At 41.4% G+C, this 26,121-nt stretch overlaps 1 long non-coding RNA gene across 1 annotated transcript in view; it reads right to left on the bottom strand.

Moving 5' to 3' along the window:
* Positions 1-4,074: 4,074 nt before the first annotated feature.
* LOC148219795 (uncharacterized) overlaps positions 4,075-26,121 on the bottom strand; it is a 107,344-nt gene continuing 85,297 nt past the window's right edge. The window contains exon 2 of the long non-coding RNA XR_015799243.1: positions 4,075-6,845. This is a non-coding gene — a long non-coding RNA (uncharacterized LOC148219795). The remainder of the gene's footprint in view (positions 6,846-26,121) is intronic.

Here is a 26,121-nt window from a genome sequence, read left to right as displayed (position 1 = left end):
TGAAGTTCTGTGCAGGCAGATGTAAAGAAAAAGACATGGGAAGGACAATCCTAGCTTTATACATAAAGGAGTCTGGACTGATTTTTTTAAACAAGGTGTGAGATCCCGATGTTATAGAGGGGCTATGTAAATGTCAGCTCAATGCATAGCAGTAATAAGCAAACATGGGCACAGAACGCAACACTGGGTAACACTAGGAAGGGAGTAGAAGACAAGACTAAATACACCATTATTTCACTTCACAATTCCATGCAGTTTGTCCCTACCATGCACAGTCCTAATCAATGATATAATAGAATAATTCAGTGCTTAACTAGTCTCCCCCGCCCAACCAATCCAAGCTGATTGGAAGTTAAAACATATTATTAAAAGCATTTTTCAAATACGTCTTAAACACTGACAGGCATGGAACACTGACCCCTCCAGGAAGCCTGTTAGTATGTTGACCACTGTTTTGGTAAATAAGTGTTCCCTAAGGTTTTGTCTGAATCTCCCACGATGCAAATTTGAACCATTTCCACATTACCTGTTGCTGGATATCAAAGAGAAGATATCAGTACTTCCCTCTCCTTTTCCATCCTCAGGAAGCTGTAGGAAGCAATGAGATCACCCCTCAGCTTCCTGCCCTCCAAATTAGGCAAGCCAGAGTCCTTACCTGCTCCCCACAGGACATGCCTTTCAGCCTTTTCACCACTTCTATTGCCCTCCTCTGGATGCATTCAAAGACCTTTGTGTCCATCTTAAACTCTGGGACACAGATCTTCACACAGCATTGGAAGTGAGGCTGCACCCATGCTGAATACAGCAGGATAATCATCTGTTTTGACCAGCTGCTGATACTGCACCTCAGGATGTGGTTTGCCCTCTTGCCTGCCAGGGCCCACTGCTGACTCATATTGAGCCTGCTGTCAGTCAGCATCCACAGGTCTCTTTTTCCAGGGCTGGTCTCCTGACACTCTTCTCTGAATTTATATTTTTGTCCAGAATTGCTCTATACCAGATGTAGAATACAGTATTTATATTTGTAAAATCTCACACTATGGACTATTACTAGTATTTTACCAGGGGCACAGTCAAGGGATTAGGTATAGAAGCTGGTGGGCTAGATGAAGTAAGAAATTGCATCTACTAACCTGCTTCTTCAGAGTTGCATACCTGGAAAGTGCACAAAGGACTATGAAATGATAAACAGCATGCAGAAAAGAGAAGAAGAAATTCACTTCTCATCCACAGGCCAGAGGGCAGGCAATAATACTAATAGTGGCTCAGGAGCCATCTCTCCAACCACCTCCCACCCAAGTTCTATACAGCTGTACAAAACAGATGGATAAAGTTATGGGAGAAAGTTCTGCTTGAGGCTAAACAGCTGACCATCTCTGGCTTAGGAAGCTACTGGGAAAATGTCACATCATGCTTGCTGTCTTCCTATGCTTGTAGTCACAGCTCATGGTGGGGTACCACGTTATGGTACATAAGTTTATTCTTCAGTTAAAAATAATGTTTGCACTGAATGTATAAATGAATATTTGCATTGTTTTCCCCTTCTGACTGACTGAGAAGATATTCTGTTCTGGCTCCTTTAGCATCTTCAGATGCAGTCAAGTGAGGTAGTATTTGTCTTTTTGGAGCCTCATTGACTGCCTGAGAGGAAAGGCTTGTGCTTTTGTGCTCTCTACTGCTTCAGGCCCTTGTGGCCTCTCAGGCTGGCTTTTGTGAGGATCTGGTGCAAGACAAGTATTGGTGGTTCTGGGAAGGACCTAGGTAACAGGGTGCCTTATATTTGCAGTTCACCCTGTTCAGTGAAAACTAAAACACTTAATGCTATCATGTGCTGGTGTTCTGGGACTGTGCGTTGAGAAGGAAACAAGATTTTGTATTCCTTGCCCCAGTCGATGCAACTTCTGTTCTCTGTCCCACACTGCTCATCTTAGGATGGAAATAGGAAACCTAAAACACATTTGGGGGAGCACAGCACTGAAAAGTTCCAAAAGTGTTTCCAATCCATCAGTTGGCCACTGGTGAGTACCTAGGAGAAAGGCAAGTATTCAATGAACTTTCCTAGCATAGTTTCCAGCTCTCTGTGCAAGGTCTTCCAGAGCATGAGGTATTCCTGAAGTTAGTTAGAAGCTGGATTCATTCCATAGATTTGCCTGGTTTGCATAGAATTTCTTTCTTTCTAATCCAATCTGATGTCACACTTTGAGTTTGTCTCTGGCACCGACAGCCTGGGAGCACTTCTCATCTCCCGGCATTTATCAGCATCTCTTCCAAAGTTTATTTGCTAAATTTGTGTGTTTCTGTCTGTTATTCCTGCCGTGCCTGCAAGGAGCACTGCTTTCTCTGCTGTTTCTTGGCAGTGGGCAAAGAAGAAGCATTCTGTTTCCCAGAGCACACCTGCTGTTGAGGAGTGTGCCTTTTCTTTGACATGGGCATCCTGGGAGGACCCACAATTTTGATGTTTGTGGATGTGCTGAATAGCATGAAGCATGTGGCACAGGTAACAGTGAAATGTCATGCTGAAAAAAAATATCTGCTGAAAACATCTCTGCTGAAAAACTGAATTAAAAATCTTGACAGTGGAAAGAAAAAAATCAAAGCAAAACATCCCAACCCCAAACCCTCAGAGGTGAACAGCAAAACAAGACTGTGTCTGTGAAACAGGATTCAGCAAGGATTTTCCATGGATGAAGAACAAGGACTGTCTCCCAAATGGCACTCAAAGATTTTGCTCAGAGGGTCACTATATAACCAGAGATCAGGGTAAGGCCATTGCACTGAAAAAGGTCTAAAACTGTTTCCAGAGAAAGCTAAGCACTTTTCCTACTCCTCACACAATACTTCAAGAATAGCTAATGCTGCTTGAGTCTTCTGCAAATTTTCCATTTTCTATCCATTAAAAAATTTCCCCCTGTATTGCAAGAATAATTTTCACACATTGTGTCATCATTCTCATGTTGACAGTTCTGCTATACCACTATGGAATTAGCCTTAACAGCATTATTTTCTCCCAAATTCATCTTCCAGATTCATCTTCCTTATAAAGGTTCTGAAAAAACTTAGGAAATTATTTGGACATAGTTTCCCATAAATACAAAAGTCAGAAAGGTTTTCAGCACCTACTTTTTCTTAATAGAAGTTATATCTTCTTTTTTTCAGACTGCGTATACTTGTTTTACAATGCTGACAAATCTGTTAATAAATTATTTCATTTGAGAACGTAAGAAACAAGTGCAAAAATAAAAAGTCTATCAAGAGTTTCTAAGAAGAGGGAAAACAACAAATACATCGTAAATTTTCTTTTAACTTTTCTGTCTGTTCTTTAGAAGCACAAACATGTTTTAAGAACAATATGTGGGAAGATTTTGAATCTGAGCTTTCCAAAAAGAAAAAAGAAAGTTTTCAGATATTTCAAACGTCATTAGGTATACCAAAATAAGTGTATCTGAACCTCACCCCTAAGTTTCTGGAATAAAATCACAAAGGAAAAAACCAATAAGCTTCAAATTATTTCTTACCTGAATGGAAATCATAGGATGAAACAAATCATTGTCGTTTATCCTTCAGACATGAAGTGGAAATAAAAGACAACTGAAAGATTTGAGCCTGTCTCTATCTCAGGACACATCACTGTAACTTTGCTGAAGTGACAGCTGCAGCTGTAGCTCGAATTATCCAAATACAAGAATGTAACAGTGACTTTAACAGTATAATTTCTTTATCATAGCTTTTTACTAATAGCAACTGTATCTAGTGTAATTCCTTTTCTTGTGTGTGTGGGGGGGGTTTTGTTGTTTGTGGGGGTTTTTTTGTTTTTTGGGGGGTTTTTTGTTTGGTTGGTTGGTTTTTTGGGGTTTTTTGTTTGGTTGGTTGGTTTTTTTTAATTTATTCTTTATTGATCTTCCACAGTTCCACAATAGATTAGAGCAAATCTGGCAAAAGTGGATATGATGGATTAATTTACCTCATCACTGCCTCTACCTTTGTATTCTCTGACACCTAAATAAAAGATTGTTTTATTCATAAGTTTAGCTATTGAAAATCACAAAATGAAAAAAAATGTACTTAGGGCAGGGATTGCTCTCCAAAGTATTCATAAAATTTTTTTATTATTCATGCTTGGTTATCATTTTTATTCAAAGCATTATTATTTTATCATTCACATATTACAGTTACCGAATAGTTAAAACATCTGATGGATAATTTATGAGTGGAAGAGGAGGACCTCCGTGTTTATTAAGAAGGTCAGACAAGCAGACAGAATAATATAAATCTTAAATGACAATTCAGGATGAAGAAAAACTTGTATTTGTTATGTCATTTTGGTGAACAAAGCTAACATTCAGATGATTCGTGGATGAAGATATTTACGGATATTGTGATTTTTAGTAAAGGTTTTGTGGCTGATAAAATTCACAACTTCTAAATTATCTTGTGCTCATGCAAGCTGGCAAATATTGTAAGTTTCACTGCTGCCTTAGTCAAACTTTGTTAACACTGCAGTTCATGGGAGAAACAAGTTAGTAAGATGGAGGGCAGGGCTGGCCAACACACTGAGCCTTGGCTTTTGACTGTGATGAACACCTGGGAATAAATCCGAGAGCCATTGCCCAGTGCCACATTAATGCTTCTGATGACTGAGGGGACGTTGGGTGGGAAGGGTCGGCAGCACCACGCTCTGTGCAGTTCCAAATGGTTTCATACTCGTGCCTCCATAGATCTGCAGAAATGCTCAGCAGCCACTCAGTGCTGTACACACCATGGGTGCAGCCCAAGGAAAACAGCATAAGGATCACCTCTTGAGCTATTTCTTCTCTCATGCAGTGGGGTGGGAAGAGGGGAGTTGTGTAGAGTCATTTAAGAGAACAATGGGTGGGCCTGGTCACTTGGAAGGGAAGCAACAGGAAATCTCCTGAAATGCTTGGCAATTTGAGACCCATGGTAAATCACTGCCAAGTGGCATATACACTCAAATGCTGGTTATCTCAAGCTGGAGCCTCACCCAGAATTCTGCACAAGGGCAATACACAGCAAAGTAAGTAGGAGCACCTTAGTGCTTCATTTAGCCAGGGCTGCCTTAGTATGCAGAGCTACTCCACTCCTTACCCTGCTGGAACAACAGCAAAACTCAGTAAACTGTGAAGTGATATATCCTGAAGGTAAAAATCATTCCATTATTAGCTTTTTCAACAAAGCCTATTCCTCCATCTGGAAGAAGTTTCCCAGAAATGCATAAGGGCAAGTGTAGACAGATGAATCCCAGTCTGGGTGGTTGGACTGGTTTGGTGCTCTAGGGTTTGTATGTATCTAGTTTGTACACGAGAGCCATGATCTCTAGGACATACTTTATTTTGCCATTTGGAATGCCTTGGAAACTGCATGTGGTTTATAATATCTCCTTAAATTTTTATCGAGAAATGTGGTTTTGGTGCTTCAGTGTACTGTGAGTTCCCCTAACAGTCTGAAAGAACATTTATAATATGAAGTCCTATCTGGCGAGAGGGATTTGTTTTGCTTTGTTTTGTATCCCCTGTTAGAGGGGCTACTGTACGAGATGTAAACTCAATATAAGATATATTTGGAATGGTGGACTGTTCTCCCCAAAAACTGCCTAAATCCAGCAGGTTTAATGGGATCAGATTGCTCGGGGCCATGCCCAATTAAATATTGACCTCCTCCAAGGATGAAAATCTGACAACATCCCTGGGCAATCTGTGTCAGTATTTAACTACTTTTACAGCAAAAAAGATTTCCTGCTACCTAATCAGAATTTCCCGTCTTCTTACATGTGTCCTTTGCTTCTTTTCCTTTCACTGTACATGTCTGAGAAGGCTCTGGTTTTATCCCCTATATAACCTCTGATCAGGCAGATGCAGTGAACAGAAATGTGTCTCCTTTCCCATCTCCATTCTAAGGTGAACTATTCCTGCTTCTACAGCCTTTTCTTTTACTACATGTACTCCAAATCCTGACCATCTTTGTGGCCTCCAGTGGATTCATGGCAGTCTGTCACTGTCCTTTTTGTAGCAACCAGAAATAGACACAACACTAAATGCAGTATTGCAAGTGCCAAAGAACTCTACTAGACCTGACAGCTGCACAAGTACCTAAACAGGTCTGAATGCTGGCTCTCTTTGCTGCGAGGTCACGCTGCTGGTTCATATTTGACTTGCTGCTCACAAGGACACTAACACCTTTCTCTGCAGAATTGCTTCTCTGACAGTCAGCCCTGGCCTGTATTGTTCCGTGGGATTATTCCATCAAGAAGCAAGACTGAGTTTTCTCCTGTGGGACTTCACAAGGTTCCGGTAGGTCATTTCTCCAGCTTCCTCTGAAGAGTAGCCTTTCCCTCCAGTGAATTGTCTACTCAACCAGTTTGGTGTCATTCATAAATCTGATGACAGAAGGCACCATCTTAGCATCCTGGTTGTGGATAAAGACGTGAAATAGTCTTTGTGCCAGTTTTGATCCCCGAGGGATGTTGCTGGCTACCAGTCACCAGCAATTCCTACCCACTGCATGGTCCGGGCTTCATGAGAGACTGTGTCAAAGGCAGTAGAAAGTCAAAGTCTGCCTTACAACATCGTCTGCCTTAGGCATAACACTGATGTCCTCGTTGTAGAAAATGAGGAGGAAGAGGATCAACCTTGAGTGAAGTTCCTCCGAAGGTTTAGTGTCACAAAGAAGATAGAAGGTTTGTTTAAACAGCTGTAGTTGAAGGAATCACAGTTTGAAGTCATAGTGGGTTGACAGAAGCATGTGAAATGATTCTTCAGAGGACATGGGAGCTCTGGGGAGTTGGGGCTCATAGCGGCTCACAAGATCTCCTGGAAGTTCATGAGAATCCCCTGGGACAGAAAATAGGATAATTAAAACTAAACAATTTGGTTGATTAGGTAAATAGTAACTCACTGAGTGGAGCTTCCATAACTGCATTGTCCACTGCAAAGTGGAGCTTTTGCTGGAGTCATAAGCTGATAAAATACAAGATCTCACTATATTAAGAAATCTTATGGTATTAACAAAAAAGGAGCAGTTTACAGGACACATAAAAGAAATACTTAAATACATTCCTTGGAGTTGATCAAGAGTGTGTACACAGGAAGATGAAGTTCACATGAAAGGGTTCACTGAAGGGAAGAGATCTGTAAACAGATCTGTTTGGAATTCATGTGAGCTACTCAAGTCTAGTACTTGGAAGAACAGCCTATGAAAACTACTGAAGAAGAGAACAATTCTTCTCAGGAATACTGAGGGCAGTAGTCAGGTTGTACCTGCACACCACAACTCACATCTCCCTTTGATGTCTTACAGAAGGTTCTGACTAACCTTTCTCTGCCTTTGTAGTCCTTGCATTACCTAACTCCAGCAGGGACTGCAAAGTGTGACAGTGTAGCGATGCTTTACAATCCTGCCTTCTCAGTGCTCAGAGAGAAAGGATTAAAGATTATATTGCTTCTGGTGTCAGTGTGGAGAAGATGATATAAAATACCTTTTTCTGAGAAAAGAAAGAATAAATAGGATTCTGCTGTTCTAGTAAGTACTGTTCAAATCTTACAGAGAAATTTGTAAAGCATGTAAGTACTCTTCTGGAAATAAATGAAGTTCAGATGCCAGTTAGGTGTCTTAATCAATACCATTAATGCAGAACTCTGTAATCAAAGCTTTCAAATTTTAAAAACCTCTGTTTTGTACACCTTACTGGCCAAAACACCATGTTACACAGGCCATATATCTGAAATGGGCTCTGTCTACAACACCTGAAATGAACCTCAGGAGAAGGTCATTACTGTTATCTAAACTGTCAAAGAGAGAAATTTTAAGAGGCTTAATAAAATATACAAAGTCGTTAAACACAACCAAGCTAAATTATTCCGTTTGTGAAAAGTGCACATGTTTTTGGAAATGACTGGACAATGAAGACACACTCAAGGTGTGAGCTTGATGGGCAGTGTTGCATTTTTTCTGTGATAGCATGATGCCTTGACAAATGAGGCATGCTGAGTTTGTTAAACAGAAGCTTTGAAGTACTTTTCTGGATTGCTTAATATCCTTGGTTGATCAATCCAAAAGTGCCGCAAGTCACTGTGCATAAATAAGAGCTCATTCTCCTCTCCTTTTCTCCTTGTGATGCCATAGAAATCTAGGCAAAAGGATGCAAAAGAGATTTTAAGATTTAGCTCGTCTATTTGTTTTGAACTTGTCATAAGTAGTCACCTCCATGGCATGGAAAAAAATTTGGTCTTTCATGACGAAGTTCCAATCTTCCAAACAGAGACTTCTGTATAATTGTTTGGTGCTGTTTTTGATATCTTATTTAGACTGAGACAGGACAGGTATTTCAGTGTCACCTTAATAGCAATGAATATTTGTACATGATGTTTTACATGACTAATTTATGCATTGTTCTTCTGTCATCTCTCTACAATATTATTTTTGTGTTCTCCTAGCGAAGACAAATATTCTAGTTCTTGTTTTTATCTATAGACTGAAATAAATAATTGGAATTATTTGAAAATAAATAAATAATTAATGTCTGATGTATGATACCACTTTTATTTGTCTTGAGGATATGTTTACATTTTTCATGCCTGTAGATGAATTGATGGATTTTTCTCTGTTTTTTTGTTTCTGTTTTCTATGAGAAAAATTATACTAATGAGAATGAGGAACTATTATAAAGTATAGTTGCTGCAGTCAAGAAGAGTTTGTTTTCTCTAGGATAACATGAAATGTCTTCCTTATACCATGTAGAGGAGGGAGTGAATATAAGCAAAGCTTAAGCAATTTTTACTCGTGGGTACTGCAAAGAGGCTGAATCAAATGGCTCTGGAGCTGCATTCTAATAGGTTGTCTCTTGTTTTCCTTCAATGGGTTTTTGTTTTAATATGTTTCTGATGAAAAAAGAACATAGAACACTCTTTGAAGACGTATTTTTTTAAGCTCTACATCTTTTACCAGATTTGAAAGCTCATGTTCTTATGCAGATTGATAATTTCATAAAATAACTGTTTTTCCATACCAAAGGTTGCTGCTATAAATGCAATCTACTAATGGACTTTTACAATTCATAGTTACCAAAAATGGGTTTGATACAAAATATAGCTCAGAACAGAAGGCATAAGAAATTTTTGAGTGATTTTTCTGAGTTAAATCTGTAATACACATCCATGTTTATAGTTCAATGGTCTACTATCTCATCCCACTTCCACTGTCTTTGGTAGAAAGGTTCCCATTCATTCAGGAGGATTTGGCCTACAGGAGTTATGAATACTCCTGATTGGCATCTGCATATTATATGCATAAAACTACAATTCACCCTGTGCATGTTAAAAATGTCTGAAAAATATTTTTTTTACAACTAGTGTTGGAAAAAGACAATGATTTTTCTATTCATTGATGGTGAAGTAATCTGACTAACAAGTGGCATTTGAGAGCTGAAGCAATGGAGAGAGGCTGAATGTAGAAGCCTTTTATGAAATATCCAGCTACTTTAGGCACAGTAGTAGTAGGAGGAGGAGGAACAAAGGTTAGTTTTAATCTTTACTTCCAGAAAGACACTGGAATTTTGAACCTGAACAAAAGTAATGAAAAAGAAAAAAATTTGCTGTGTGTACTGATTGGTACACAGTGTGAAATTTCACTTCTAAAACCTTTCTGAACTATGCCCATAAAATATCCCCTTATTATCCTTAGAAAGTTACTTTCAGGAAAGTTAAGCTGCTAGAAGCCAATCATATACCTCTGGAAACACCTGTAGCTCTGCCTATTTGCAGATTTAAGAAGTAGTCCTTGGAGTTTTGGGTTAATACAATACCCCACAACTCCTTCAAATATTTTTCTGTTTGTCTTGGAATTGTATCTCCAATCTGTGCAAGTTGAACAAGAATACTTCTAACTAAATTACTTAACATTCAGTGAATCAGCATGAATCTTCACAACTCAGAATCTTACTGGTCTCTCCATTAAATGGGTCTTGTCATTTCAGCATCCCTCTACATTTCTGAAATGACTGGATTTGGGCTCTACATATTTAACCTCATTCTGTTATATACTAGAAATTTTAATTCAAAATTCCCTTCATTAGTTACTTGGCCATCTCACCAAGACTAGCAATATTTGTACCAGCTAATTCTTAGGCACTTCTTTTGGACACACTAGCTCATAATTTGCTATTTCATACACAAATTGACATATGCGCCAAAATTTTTTAAATTATCTTTTTATGGCTAAACAGGATTTATCACTGATTTCTTTGTGTTTCTGATCCTCAAGCTATAAACTTGCATTCTAGAGAACTGCTCCATGTTGTGAATCCAGACTTCAAAGGTTGCAGAAGTTCTCCTTTTTTTCTTCTTTTTCAGCTGCCTTTTTTGTTCTTTGTTTTTTTTTTTTTTTAAAGTAGATGATAATGGAATTTTCTTATTTTTAAGTGCTGATACTTTGACTTAAATAACCTTTATCTTTTAAGTACAGGATTCATTGGGATGGACTACCTTGGAAGAAATTTATCCTAAAAAAGCCTGTATTAGGAGTTACTGGTGTGGTACAAAAATTGGTGCCTGAAAGACTCTTTCTTTTTCTTTCTATAAGTTTTTATATGTTTTTCCAGTAAAATAATGACTGAACACTTTTGTCTTGTTATTTTGAAGCAAACTGCCTTTACTTCATCATCACAGTTTGTTTGGCAACAGGAGATGCTTTCTTACAAAGAACAAACTCTTCATTGCTCTATTGCTTGATTTTCCAGCAGTAAGTCTCAAAAGTTGACAGACTATTGCAAGGTCAAATCATAGAGTCATTTTGTTTGGAAAAGACCTTTACGATCATCAAGTCCAACTGTCAATCTAGCACTGCCAAGTCCACCTCTAAACCATGTCCTTAACCATCTAGACATCTTTGAAATACCTCCAGGGATGGTGACTCAACCACTTCCCTGGGCAGTCTGTTCCAACGCTTGACAACCCCTTCCATGAAGAAGTTTGATTAGTGACTTCTTATCTCTTTGATTAGTCACTGTCAGTCTAAATCTAAAGTATCTTAACTAAACTTTAGGCTGTTATGTCCACTGCGTGCCACTTGCCTGCAGTAAAAGCACAGCCACCCAAAAGAGAAGCTGTTTTAAACCCAGAGAAGGAGCTTCAGCTGTGTTTAACCTTTGGAGAGAAGGGACCATCCCACCAAAGAGAAGGATGTGGCCTCAGAGGACACTTCAGCCAAGCTCTCCTCATGACTGCATGTTCTTTCTGGATGCACAGGTGTGGGGGGACTTTCAGTCAGATCATCTGAAAGCTCTCACGAGCCAAGATAATTGGTTCATGACAGTTTGCATGCCTTTGGAGAGACTTTTCACAACTCAAGCCAGGCCAGCACAGCAATATCAGGAGATAATAAAACTTTATTAGGTTCAGAAAGAATAAAATTTCCATTAAAATTGCCTGAAATACTCAAAAACTCATGCTGTATTTTCTTAGCCTTTCCATACTGCTGGACTTTTTAATGAGGAACCTTCTTGTATGCAGGTGCTCAGTTCCCTTAAACTGCTCTTTCTCCATGATGCCTGAAGGTTAGAAGAAATCTAGAAGGGAGACAGTGTCACTAAACCTGCTTTCTGTCTGGATTTATTCCCCACTGTGTATGCTTATATCTGTATCCAAAGAGCTCCAGAGCTATCTCCTCAAAAGTCATGTGGTTGGTTTGCAAAAGCCAAATTCAGCTCCCTTTCCACTACTCACTGCAGAGCACCTACCTCTTGGTCATCTTCTTACACTTAAGGGACTCCTCAGCCACTGCAGCCAGTCACATCACCTTAGCTGACCTGCATGTGAGGGTCTAGATGCTTGTCCCAGCAGCATGCCACCCCCACAGGTGGTCACTGCCCACCAAAAGGAAGCAGTGTTGCTTGGGCTAATATTACCCAAAGAGAAAGAATGATCTCGATGGTTTTAGAGTCTCCTGGACTCTAATCAGGAAGGTGGTAGGTTTTCATCTCTTCCTCAGGCATACGGGGAAAGAAAACATGTAAATATACTGTGGAAAGTAGCACCATCAACCAGGGAATAACAAAAGGAATGTGTTGAAATATTAGAGGGAAAATCTGTAGCCAGTGTAGTAGGTGAAGCTGTTTGCAGTCACTACATAAGCACAACTGTGGCAGGTACTTGCACAAGAAATAAAAAGCCATTGGCTTGTATCTGCCTACCGTTGAAAATCAAAATGAAAACCACAAACCAAACAAAACTAGAAACAAACAACCAAATCAAGCAAGCAAAAAAATATTTCCTTGAAGTTTGTTGCAACTGACTCCCAGATTCAAGTATTGTAAGGGAAAAGGAATTGTAAATACTGCTTGATACTGCTGGATAGAAAACTAGAGATGACCCAGCCATGGGCACTCCCAGCCCAGAAAGGCAATGGGATCCTGGGCTGCATCCAAAGCAGCGTGGGCAGCAGGGGAGGGAGGGGATTCTGCCCCTCTGCTCTGCTGAGACCTCAGCTGGCACCTGCATCCAGCTCTGGGGTCCCAGCACAGGAAGGATGTGGAGCTCTTGGAGTGAGTCCAGAGGAGGGACACCAAGATGATGAGACAGATAGAGCACCTCTCCTATGAGGAGAGGCTGGGAGAGTTAGAGCTGTTCAGGAAAAGCAAAGGCTCCAGCATAACCTTGTTATGGCATTCAGTACTTAAATGGGCTTATAAGAACGAGGGGGCCGGACTTTTTAGTTGAGTCTTCATTGATAGGACATGAGTTAATGGTTCTAAACTCAACAAAGATAGATTCAGACTAAAAATAATGAAGAAATTTTATGCTGGGGAGGGGGGATTGGATAAAAAACTGGCACAGGTGGCCCAGAGAGGTTGTAGATGCCTCATCTCTGGAAACATTCAATATCACATTAGACAGGCTCTGGGCAGCAGGATTTATTGGAAGGTGTCCTTCCTCATTGCAGGGGGCTTGAGCTAGAAGACCTGTAAGTGTCCCTTTCAACCCGAACCATTCTATGGTCAGTGGCAAAAAGTCCTGCTAAAAGCCCATCACCACAGCAACATCCCAGGATGGATAATGCTTTTCTGAATCTCTGTGAATACCTTGGCTAAGGGGTAGAAAGTATCATCAGAAATCTGCAAACTATCTAGAGGAAGCTCAACTGTATGCAGTCCTGAGAAACCTGCTCCCATGAGCTCTGCTTAGAAGAGGAGGATTGGGTTAGAGGATCTGACAGAGGGACTTTCCAGCTGCAGCCACAGAGGCTCTGATTTATTTTTTTAAGAGCTTTTTTATTGTTGGTTTTTTTGGGGGTTGTTTTTTGTTTTTTTTTTTTTTTTAGTTTTGATTTGGTTTGGTTTGCATTTTATATTTTTTAGTTTTTGGTTTGGCTTGGTTTTGTTTAAAAGCTTTTTCAGGTATTTGCTTTTTACTAATGCTTAACTCCTTTGACACCATCTCCTATGTTTGTATGTCTGAGCACTGAGGGTTTCTCTGACTGTCTCAAGTCCACAGCCCCTAGTATGTGACAGATCAGGACTAGCTTAGGAGGGTGTATTAGGAGAGAGTTACATTGCCCTGGCCATTTTTTTCCATAAAGTATATATCAGGCTGTTGTCCTCATGTTAATATGAATAACTGCTACCGCATTCAATTCATACCGTATTGTTCTTGTGAACCTCCAAACATTTTGCCTACCTCACATACACTCTCTTATGGGCTGCAAAATGATGGTCTTTGGAGTCTCAGCATCTGATAGGAATTAGGGCCACCTTAGTCTTAGAAGACTGAAGGATAAGATGTATCCACAAGTCCTTGAAGAAATGGGCTCATTGTGTAGTGTGTATTCACTGCCATGGTCAATGTGTTTTCCACTGCAGAAAGTACTTTTGTTTTTCTCCCCTTTCCCTGGGGACCTCATTCGTCTCCAATGTGTAAATCGTAACGCTGTGGTCCAGGATATCTACATGGAATGGCCTCTCTCCTTCACTGATGTGTCTCTGACTTCCTGGATCCCTGCTACTTTATGTTAGGATGATTGTAGGGTTAATTTAGATCAACTCATCCTCTTTAGATGGACTGTCAGACTATGCTTACAGCACATTTGTGAAGTCATCTAATGACTTCTTTTTTAAAGGGAAAAATAAGGAAAAGTGTTAAAATGAATAACAAGTGCTTAATGGGGTTCACCACGGGTGGGTGATCAGTTGGCTTTTTAAAAAATTCTAAATCATACTGAGTATCATCTCAGTCTCACTCCTTACGCCAGAGAAGGGAATCAACAGGTTAAAGGGTGATTTTGGCAGGCCCACATGAAAAAGGTGATTTTCCCGTTCTGTCTTATTGCTGCTATAGAATCTGTGTTTTGAAAGGAAATTTTGGTGGCTGGTGGGGCCTGGATTGTATTCTCCTGTCTGGATTGATCTTAACAAGGATCAAGCTTTTATTTTATTTTCCTCTTTAATGAAGTAATGTTAGGATCTGTATCATCTATCTTCTGGTATTTCTGAAACTTCTTGATACTTAGAGTTTTTTCCACATTTTGTCTTCTGCTGAATGTTTTTGAAGTTGGTTGCGGGCAGAATTATTTTCAGGTGCAGAAGGACTTCAGCAGACAAGGATAATGTGACCATGTATGCTAGATTTTAAGATGTCATTAGAAATGCAGTTGGGTTTAAAAACACAAAAAGTTCATTATATTTGCTAGTCTCTCAGGACCTGTTAGTCTTTTAAGAGTCACTTTGACAGCAATTTCACTGTAAGGGAATGGGGGAAGCATCTTTTATTCAGGACATTTACAGGATTTTTTGTTGTTTTGAGTTTATTTTGGGGTTGTTTGGTTGGGTTTTTTTTGTTAGTGGAAAAAAAGGAAAATTAATAGATGATTGCTCTGATACTAGCCTTGGCAAATCACTACGTAATACAAAATCCAGCTGTCCTCAAAACACATTCTGTAGTGACAAGTGGCAACATCAACGTTTTCCCATGTCCAGGTTTAAAGGCCAGGTTGAATATCTTGGCAGTAAGATAGTAGAACTGCATTTTGAAGAATGTCATGGTAATTAACAACTTTTCTTCTACCAACTAAAAGAATTTTTTACTGAATTCGCATTCTCCCGAAATAAACATTCTTATTAGGAAGCAGAAGATTTTTGGTGATGCAAAAGTTATTAAGGGCAGTAAATTAAGGCTCTTAAAGACAAAGCTTACTAAAATGAGAACATGTAACTCCATAATAGAAAATGAAATTTATCTGGAAGACATTCAGGCTTGCAAATTTAAGGCATTTACTTCCCATAGTTGGTACAAGTTTGCAGACAATTGATTTATAAACATCTTGATTTGTTGATATATAATACTAAGTATGTAAGAAGTGTTCCTGATGTGGCAGTAGGAAGTCTGAAATATTATTATTTGCTGGTTTTTTTCAGGGCACCTAGATATTTTCATCTGTGATGTAATACTTGCTCTCCTTTTGTTTTCTTGCTGGATGGCATTTGCAGAAGCCAGGTCTGAATGATACAATTTTAAGAGCCAACAGAATATATCAGTGTCAATTTAGGTGTTGGCAAAATCAGATAGACTGAGCAATAGATCAGGTAGGATACCTGAAGCTACAGAGCAGATATGCAGAAGCTGCTTTTTCATGGGTATGAAACTAGTCTGCAGGAGGTTTTCTCCTTGCTGTCTCAAAGGGAATGCTGTCTGAATTTTTGCAATATACTGATTTATAGTTTCTGATCATTCACAGCTGGATGTATTGGATGTAGAAAAACCCACACACCAAAACCTTGAATTAATTTAATGTTCCTGTTCATAAGAATATGAGGAGAACGGATTAGGTCCTCTCTGTGCTATTACAAGGCAAACTGCTGCACTACCATGGGCCACCCACTATGGCTGGAATGCAGAGGCAGACAGTGCCCTGCTCTTCTGAATGTTCTCACATAAATGAAATCAATAAAACTCCAGTGGCTGAAGAACAACAATTGAAATGAAAAGGTCTGGCTTTTATTCCTGGCTTTGTTGTAGATTGTCTGTATGGCCTTGGATAGAGTTTGGCATTCTTTGTGTAGTGGTGGAAGCCAAATAGATGTCCTTTCTTCTATTTATTTGGGCTGGAGCTTCAGGGCAATGGCTGATTCTCAGTGTTTTGTGCAAGACAGAGAATGGCAGGACCTTCACACAAGCACAGGATCAGAGAATCCTTAGGATTGGAAGAAATCTTTAGAGATCATCCAGTTCAGTTCCTCTGTGAAGGCAGGATCACCCTGAGCAGGTGTCACAGGAACATGTCCAGGTGAATTTTGAATGTCTCCAGAGAGGGAGACTCCATGACCTCACTCGGCAACCTTTTCCAGTGCTATGACAAACTCAATGTAAAGAAGTTCTGCCTCATGTTGAGGTGGAATTTCCTGTGTTTTGGTGACAGCCACTGCTCCTCATTCTGTCACTGGGCACCATGGAAAACAATCTAGCTCCATGTGCTGGGTATGTGCCTTGAAGGTATTTGTATGCATTGATGAGATCCCCTCCCTCAGTCTTCCCTTCTCCAGAGTAAACAGGCCCAGCTCTCTCTCTTTCTCTCTCTCTCTCTCTCTTTCTCCATCTCTCTCTCTGTTCTCATAAGAGAGATGCTTCAGACCCCAAATCACCTATATGGCCAGCATTGGAATGCAGATGTGGAGTTCCACTAGAGTGGAGTAGAGCTGGGCAATCACCTCCCCTGACCTGCTGGTCACACTCTCCCTGATGCCCCCCAGGATCCCACTGGCCCTCCAAGCTGCAGGGCACACTGCTGGCTCATGGACAGCTTGTTGTCCACCAGGACCCCCAGCTCCTTCTCCACACAGCTGCTTTCCAGCAGGTCACCCCCAGCCTGGGCTGCTGCCTGGGTTTATTCCCCACCAGGTGCAGGACTCTAAACTTGCCCTTGTTGAACCCCATTAGGTTTCTCTCTGCCCAACTCTCCAGCCTACCAAGGTCCCTCTGAGTGGCAGCAAAGCCTTTTCCCCAGTTTTGCATCATCTGCCAGCTGGCTTAGGGTTCTTGCTATCCATTCATCCAAGGTGTTGATAAACAAATTGAGTATGACTGGACCCAGCATTGATCCCTGGGGAATTCCGCCACTAACAGCCTCCAGTTGGATTCTACTCTGCTGGTCACAACCTTCTGAGCTCTGCCATTTCAGCCAGCTCTTGATCCAGCTCACTGTCCATTCATCTAACCCACATTTCCTGAGCTTACCTATGAGAATGTTATGGGAGATAGTGCCAAAAGCCTTGTTTCCCATCCATAAACTCAGGACTGATGTGCTTTTGCATTACTGAGCATGCAGTGACTCCTCATTGCTTGCTGAAAATGGTTGCTCACCTGCTTGCTAAGGATAGTCTGCAGATAATGATGTAGCCCTACGAGTGGGTAGGTCTCATTCTTGATGGCAGCTATGTGCAAGAGAAGTACTGAAGGTAGCCTTAGATGAGAAGTGAATTAAAGTGGTTTTCTCATTACTACATTAGTCATAGTTGTGTCATAGGGGGGCAATCTAGCAGAAGATCTTTGTAGTTATTTGTGGAAGAAAGTGAAAAAGCATGTTCAACAAAAGGAACAGAAGCCAAGCCAAATCCCTAATGACCTATTCTTCTTCTTGCTAAGTGGTTACATGTGTTTTATTGCTGAGCATCCAGCTAAAACTTTCAGGGAAATTTTGGTGTGGTGTACTGGGACTGCTGACTCAGTGCAGCTCTCGCGGCCTATTCAACAAAAACATCTGGTACAGCTCTGATTTACACTTGTTTGAAGAGAGAAATGCAGGTGCAGCTACTGTTGCAGTGGGAAGCTGTCAAAAGAAGGGATCTTCTGCACCAGCACTTATCCTGGCAACTCTGAGAGCCATCACTGCTGTGACTCTTACATTTCAGAAGCCTCATACTCTACCTCAGCACATAAATGTAAGGCAACCCTCAATCAGCTTACAATGAGAGACCACTATTTCCTTCTTACACAGGACAATTTATACCACTAATGAAGAATTTATCTGTTCAGTGTAAGTGAATTCAAACTGATTTAGATTAGGTGGATTGATTTAGCTGAATGGAAAAATATCTTACAATGAAATAGGGATAACCTCCCAGGAGCTTAATGACTAGTAAAAGTTGCTGAAGCTTTCTCCTATGAAAGAAGCCTGATTTGACAGATGCCCTTAATGGAAGTACTAAGCACTGATCCCTTTGCTATGATATCCTGCCACAATCCAGGAAGCTGAGAAAGAGTTGTGAAGTGAGTCTGCTCCTCTGGTTTTGAAGAAGGCTGAAGGACCACTCTGTGATGCTTGTAAGCATGCACAAACACCAATTGAACTAGTTTATGGTTTCTTGGACACCAATGTAGCAATCCACTAGTGAAGTCAGGATATATTCCTGTCTCAAATGCTCCTTTTCCAACAATTTAGCTGAAGTTTTAAGTGTAGGGACCATCTGCATTGTTAAGCTAAACTTAACCTTATCTTAAGTAAACTTAAGGGATTAACTAGGCTGCTGTAGTTTCATTCAAATCACTGGAGTTAACATTGGCACACGATTAGAAGAAGTGGCAAATGGAGCTCTAATCTCCTGTCATCAGTGAGCAATGTACTCTTGTGACAAAGTAGGTTAATATCTTTGGCTGAATTAGGAAGGGTGCTGCAAACAGGTCAAGAGATGCAATTCTTCCACTCAGCTCAGCACTGTTGAGACATATCTACAATTTTAACCCCAGCTCTGAGCTCTCCAGTATAAGAGATGCATGAACATATCAGAAAATAGCACAGCAAAGAGCCACAAAAAAGACAGAGAAGTTGGAACATGTGACATATGAGGAGAGGCTGAGACAGCTGTGATTTCTTACTCTGCAGAACAGAAGAGCTCGGTGAATCTCACCCTTGTGTATGAGTATCTGTTGGGGACGAATAAAGAAGATGGAACAAAAATCTTTCCAGAGGTGCCCAATGAAAGGACAAGTCACAATGGGAGCAAAGGAGATTTTGGTTTGCGGGTTTGTTTTTGTTTGTTTCACTGTTACAGTGGCTGAACACTGGCAGAAATTGGACAGAGAGACTGTGGAGTCTCCATCCTCAGACGTGTTCAAAATGTGACTATTCGATATCCTGAGTAACTTGATGTAAGCAATCGTGCTCTGAGCAGGACGTTTGGTCTAGGTATCTCTGGAGGTATCTCTGAGGTCCCTCCCAACCTCAGTCATTCTGGGATCTTGCCACTGAAGAAAGATGCAATGTTGCAGCTAGCTTCACAATGGTACAGAACTGCCATGGTCTTTAATTCACCCTAATTTTACAGAGATCCAGTTCGTCTAATACTTAGGCTTCACTTGTCAGTCTTCCATTATCCTAAACATGGCTCATACTAATCCAGATACCAAGGAAACTCTGTGACAGACTATATTAGGGCACAAAGGATTTTCTAAAATACAGGCAATCTTTATAATTATAGAAAAATTTGATGAGAAAGATGAGCAGTGCTCTGACTGTTACTCAGTGACAGAGAAAATGAGCTTAGATAGCAGAGAGAAAGTGCTCTGCTGAGCCAGTCAAATGGAAGGCAGGATTTTCAAGTCTAACCATGATTCAGTTTTGCATGTCATTTTGCTATGAAAGACCCTGAGTGCTAAATTTCATGCACAGGTTTCCTGTGTTTTTGCAGTTATATCTACTGGGATTAACCTTGCCACTTGTACTTCATTAAGAATTCTTGAGATGATAGCTCAGCTGAACAGAACCTGGATAAATCCTCCATAGTTACTTCAGCTCTGTAGGTTGAGGAATTACTAGGAAGTATTAACATTCTGACCAAGCTTAGTTTTCCCAGGTTTGCTTTCCCAATTAGATGAAATTCCAATTCTCCAAAAGGTAAAAACTGGAAAGAAACTGGAGTCCTAGACTCAGCTTGTGATATGTAACGGAAGACAGCCTGCAGCATGCAGGTAGACACTATAATCCCAAGGAATTTAGCCAAGGTTGCTCTGTGGTTTAGGAACAAAAGTTCACCTGAACTTCAGAGCACTGTTTTTTACCTGGAAAAAGTCTTGGAGAGAGTTTTTGAAGCCTTCCCAAATGTTCCAAAGGGGAACAAAAGCATTTCATCCTGTTCTAATGTTTTACATCTATGTGAGTGATCCCTAGATTTCTGAAATGCCCAAGTGTTAGGAGGCAGCAAGGTTTTACTAAAGCAGCTTCTGGGAACACTGTATTATCCATGCAAAGCCACTTCAGCTGCAAAATACTAGCTATGTTAAAAGGAAAAATAAAGCAATTTGGAAGTTTTGTGGCAATGGTAGAGTGCTTAAATGGGCTTACATGATTATGATGTTGTGAGAAAATATTTTGACTGTGGGAAACCATCAGGTTTGCACCCAGCCACTGTTCCTTTGTGTTTGCAGGTGCTTGCTGTATTCATGTTTCTCTCTTGACTGTTATTTTCTCATTCCAGGTGTATTCGCTCTCTCAAACACCAAGAGTGCTTGGAACACAACTATTATTTTAAATCACCTACTATTGCCCACAGCGAACGAACAGGCTGTGAAAGCAAGGACAACTTTTTTGTTCACATATGCAATAAGGTGCCTTGCCAGAAATTGACATTATCACCTACTGTTCTCCGCTTTGAGGTCAGTAACTACAATTTCTGATGATTACCAGACAATACAAATGACTGTGGTTTAATTAGGGCATGAAGAAACACAGCACTTTCTTCCTGAATTCAAAAAAGGAAGTTGAAAAGACTTTCAGGTATGTCTTTTTCATGGTGTGGCATGGTGAAAACAGAGCCCAGGCTCTCAGGACACAGAGAAGGCGTTTGCAAAGCCATCCCAGCCTAAAGTTCCAGGGGTGGGTACTCAATATTGTAATAGGAGAAGAGGTACAGAGAACAAGGTCTGTCAGGGTACTTGCTTTTGGAATCCACCCTCAGCAGCAGAGGGCCTAGGACACCACTGGCCCTGCAGACATCCATGCCTTGAACCTTCATGTAACCAGACTCTAGTCTTTTTTGTACACATGACTTTGGATCCTTAAGAATCCAAAGGACTGAAGGATACTTCAGTGTGAAATGGACTCAGCCTTTGTCCAGTCAGGTCTTGAAGAACTCTGAGGATTGAGACTGTATCTCCTCTTTGGATTCCAGCGTATGCAGCAAAACCCTTCTGTTTATACCTGGTCTGAAACAATTGTTCAACTTTTTCCCATTGTCCCTCATCCTCCTTGCCTAAAAGAGAAGTCCCCAGACCTGTGTCACTGATCCCTTTCCCACAGCTACAGTGGGATTGTCAAAGCAATGCTGTATTGATTGCTCCATACAATTGGCTGCCAGCTGACATCTAGATAAATCGGCTCCACCACCTTCTCCAGCTCACTAACAGAGATGCCTTACTCTGCCTTGCCCCAGCTAGGGTGTTACCATTAATTGTGCTAAATAAAAGTAGCCTAGGTAACCTATGCAGTGTGTGTTCATCCTGTGGTCAGCTCCATAATGGCGCAGGAAATTAAATTTTTATAGAACGGATCTTGCTGGGTGCCTTTCTTGGGCAAAATAGGTGAATTTTAAAGATTTGTTACAATTTGTAGGAAGTAACACATTGCCTTTATGTGCATGCATATATTCAGCATAAAATTTTGTATGCAAGAATGTTTTCTTCAACTGGTCTATTATTTTTGCTTTTGCTTTTTAATGTTACCGTTAATGTAATGGTCATATTTTCTTTTCACAAGGCCCCAGCTGACTCCAGTGTCCGTCCTTCACAGAGGTGCTGAAGAAGGTGGCTGGTAGTGGCTGGGCTACAGCCCAAAAGAATCACAAAGCAAGCAAATCTGTTTTGGATTTCTGACCTGCTAAGATTGTGTGATGATAGCAGTCTGTCAGGGAAGTTGATCCAGCTGGTCACTGTGGAGTGACAAGGAATCACACAGCTCTGGTGACATTCAAGGACTTCTGTGCTGCACTGCAGCAGAGCAAGCTCTGGCCTGTTACTTAGGTATTTGTTTGGTGGCACTGAGATGAAAACCCTGTTTCTAGGATGTACAAGTTGACTGGCACAGATGACAAAAATATAACAAATGAGGTCCAGGTTGTGGGTAGGAAGGGAAGTAAAAATGAGTCCCTACCCTAGGAGCAATGCAGTGGTGTATGAAGCAAGACTAAAAAATATAGTGTGGATAACAGAGAAGGAAGGAAGAATTCCAGGAAGGAAGGAAGGACTCCAGGAAGGAAGGTTCCAGGAAGGAAGGAAGGATTGCAGGAAGGAAGGATTGCAGGAAGGAAGGATTGCAGGAAGGAAGGATTCCAGGAAGGAAGGAAGGAAGGAAGGAAGGAAGGAAGGAAGGAAGGAAGGAAGGATTCCAGGAAGGAAGGATTCCAGGAAGGAAGGAAGGAAGGAAGGAAGGATTCCAGGAAGGAAGGAAGGAAGGAAGGAAGGAAGGAAGGAAGGAAGGATTCCAGGAAGGAAGGATTCCAGGAAGGAAGGAAGGAAGGAAGGAAGGATTCCAGGAAGGAAGGAAGGATTCCAGGAAGGAAGGAAGGATTCCAGGAAGGATTCCAGGAAGGAAGGATTCCAGGAAGGAAGGATTCCAGGAAGGAAGGAAGGAAGGAAGGAAGGAAGGAAGGAAGGAAGGAAGGAAGGAAGGAAGGAAGGAAGGAAGGATTCCAGGAAGGAAGGATTCCAGGAAGGAAGGAAGGAAGGAAGGAAGGATTCCAGGAAGGAAGGAAGGATTCCAGGAAGGAAGGAAGGATTCCAGGAAGGATTCCAGGAAGGAAGGATTCCAGGAAGGAAGGATTCCAGGAAGGAAGGATTCCAGGAAGGATTCCAGGAAGGAAGGATTCCAGGAAGGAAGGATTCCAGGAAGGAAGGAAGGAAGGAAGGATTCCAGGAAGGAAGGATTCCAGGAAGGATTCCAGGAAGGAAGGATTCCAGGAAGGAAGGATTCCAGGAAGGAAGGAAGGATTCCAGGAAGGAAGGAAGGATTCCAGGAAGGAAGGAAGGATTCCAGGAAGGAAGGATTCCAGGAAGGAAGGAAGGATTCCAGGAAGGAAGGAAGGATTCCAGGAAGGAAGGAAGGAAGGAAGGAAGGATTCCAGGAAGGAAGGAAGGAAGGAAGGAAGGATTCCAGGAAGGAAGGAAGGAAGGAAGGAAGGAAGGATTCCAGGAAGGAAGGAAGGAAGGAAGGAAGGATTCCAGGAAGGAAGGAAGGATTCCAGGAAGGAAGGAAGGAAGGAAGGATTCCAGGAAGGAAGGATTCCAGGAAGGAAGGATTCCAGGAAGGAAGGATTCCAGGAAGGAAGGAAGGAAGGATTCCAGGAAGGAAGGATTCCAGGAAGGAAGGAAGGAAGGAAGGAAGGAAGGAAGGAAGGATTCCAGGAAGGAAGGAAGGAAGGAAGGAAGGAAGGAAGGAAGGAAGGAAGGAAGGAAGGAAGGAAGGAAGGAAGGAAGGAAGGAAGGAAGGAAGGAAGATGAAAGAAGAGAATAGAGAATCAGAAAGCTAGAGAGGAAAGTGGCTTTGGGTTCCCTTATGTAAATGCTTTTCTATTTGAAACGGCATTGATCAGCCTGTGCCTCTTAAATGAGCAGTTCAAGTACAGGTGATGCTGCTTTCCTTACCTGGAAATGGAGCACAGCTCTTTATGTGAATAATGCAGCTGGTTCACTATAAATCTCAAACTTGAAGAGTAATGAGGACAGGGAAATAGCATCCTGTAAATATTGCAAAATTTTGGTGGGGAGGGAGAGCAGTGAAAGGATCAAAAATTTACAGTGACATTGAAATAGGGAAACTATAATCTGAAATGAAACACACACGCATTCTCTGTGGGTGAGAACAATGTGAGAAGCATGGAGCTAGAGGGTGACCAAGGCACTGTTGTCAACACTGAATCGTTATGCTGTATTTCTTGTACTACCTGACCAAAAGCACGTTGTCTTGGAACAAGGAGAAAGTAGGCATTGTCTACAGACATTGTACCTACTCCAGTTCAGCTGCTGCATTCAGGGCTTGGCAACAAACTTCTGAAAGCCTGGAGAGGCTGGACATAAGAGCCTAGTGATGAGGGTCTGTGAGGACTGGTGTCCTGGGGTGACTTTGTCGTGTTGAATTGTATCCCCCTTTGTCTGTTTAGCCCAGAAATAAGTTCTGTACCTTTAAGGCTGGATTTGAGAGTGAAGGAGTGGTGAGGAAAAGCGGTGGAATGTCTGAGGCAGTTGTTTTCAAAACACAGAGATAGGAGTTCCATCGTATCATCCTCTTGGACTGTGTCACCGTGGTGGACAGCAGAGAGAGCTCTCCTTTGCTTTTTGTTAGTTTCTGACTAACTGAAGCAGAGAAGTTCCCCAGGAAGTTGGGGTTTTTTTCCTTTTTTCCTGGAATTATTTGAACCTGCTCTGATCTCGGGACTCGGGGGAGAACCAGGAGCTCGCACCTGCGGCCACCGGGGCCTGGCCTGGGCAGCGCCATTTTCCAGATAACAGAGCCGAGCTACACCACAGGAGAGAGACTTTCTGAATTTGTCATCTCTTCAGAGCACTGAGAGGTTTTGTTGTTCAGTATTGGGTTTGGGGTTTTTTTGTGCTGGGCAGTGCTGTGCCTGTTGAATAAACAGGCTTTTTCCACTTCTCTCTGAGGAAATTTCTTTCCCAAACCAGCTGGGGGAGGGACCGCTCAGGTTTGCTTCCTGGGGAAGGGGGCCCTTTGGAAGTTATCTCCCAAATTTGCCCTAAACCAGGACAACTGATTAATAAAATTACTGAAGGCTGAGGGCCTGACTAAATGCATGTGTGATTGCAGCTTGTCTGTCTTCAGGACAAAAGTGGCAAAGCCTATGTCTGAGCCACAGACTTCAGCTTTACCACAGACAACTTTCAGCTCATGAATTTTCTGCATTGATTATGGAGAACACTAAAATGTGTGTTCACACTTGGTCTGCTAAAGCCCTGCTGGGCTTTCAGAAGAGAAAGCTGATCCATAAATAAAGAGCGCTCTTTGGAGAATAGACAGGCAAAAATTTAACACAGAGTAAAACTGAACCTTCTGAGACTAATGAAAACATCCTCAGGCCTCCTGTTTTGCAGTGGATGATGTTGTGTGTCTGTCTTTGCTTAATACGTACAGCTTATTAGCAAATGCAGGCACAATATGAAATCTTTGCTGGTTGTTTCCATGAGAGAAACAAGATCAGTGGTAAATTTTTTGAAGATTCTATGAGGAGCTGCCAGCCACTGGATCTCAGTGATCCTGGCCTGAGCAATGCGGACTCCGTGTGTGGGAGTCCAGAGTTGTGCTGACCTGCATGTAGGAGTGCATTTGAGACCTGACCACCCATTTCAGAGGGTGGAAAAGTCAACTCAGGGTGCCAGAGGGATTGCTTCTGCAACAGCTGGAGGTTGTTCCTGAACAGTCATTCTTTTCTACCAAGAGAGAAGTGTGGTAGTTTGGCAGTGAGCAGGAATAGTGTTGCTATCTTGGGCCCTTTTCTTTCACACCTCTCAAATGCTTCCTGGAATGGATTATGAGACACCAAATTTGTTTGCAGACTGCAGCTCTCGCTGTATCACTGTGCAGGAGATGTTTATCTGGTTGTCTCTTTCTGCACAACACATTTTAACCACCTTTTACTAGGATTTTGCTGTAAACTGACGTATTCAGTGCCTTGTCTTTGGGTTTGCCTGTCTCTAAGTTAGGCCCTTATCCAAGCAAACATTTTCCTATCTCTTTGAAGTTAAGCCTCCTGCCCTTGCTGAAATCACTAAGATTGCTTGGATCATTAGTTTTGATGTATGTGTGCATGCACATGACTAGCAATGATGCTTAGTGGCTATGAGAAAATACTTCCCCCCCTAGGTAGATTGCTGAGAGGAGGTTCAGTCTATAAAAATCATGTAGTTACAAAAGCTCTTCCACTTCATCTTAGCCTGATGAAATCTGTGGCATCTCTCCAGATGAAGACTGGAAATGTTTTCCTTCCTTTTTTAGCTCACTGGGTATGTGTGTGTGCCACAGGCACTTTATATCATTCTAGTTTATTTATACTTTCAACTTATTGATTGGTAGATGGGATGATAGCCTTTTGGATTTATTTTGCTGCTCATTTATAATTAATTT

Source organism: Sturnus vulgaris, chromosome Z (assembly GCF_052056855.1).
Source record: "Sturnus vulgaris isolate bStuVul1 chromosome Z, bStuVul1.hap1, whole genome shotgun sequence".
Classification (NCBI taxonomy): Eukaryota; Metazoa; Chordata; class Aves; order Passeriformes; family Sturnidae; genus Sturnus; species Sturnus vulgaris.
This window is presented reverse-complemented; position numbering and strand designations above follow the sequence as displayed.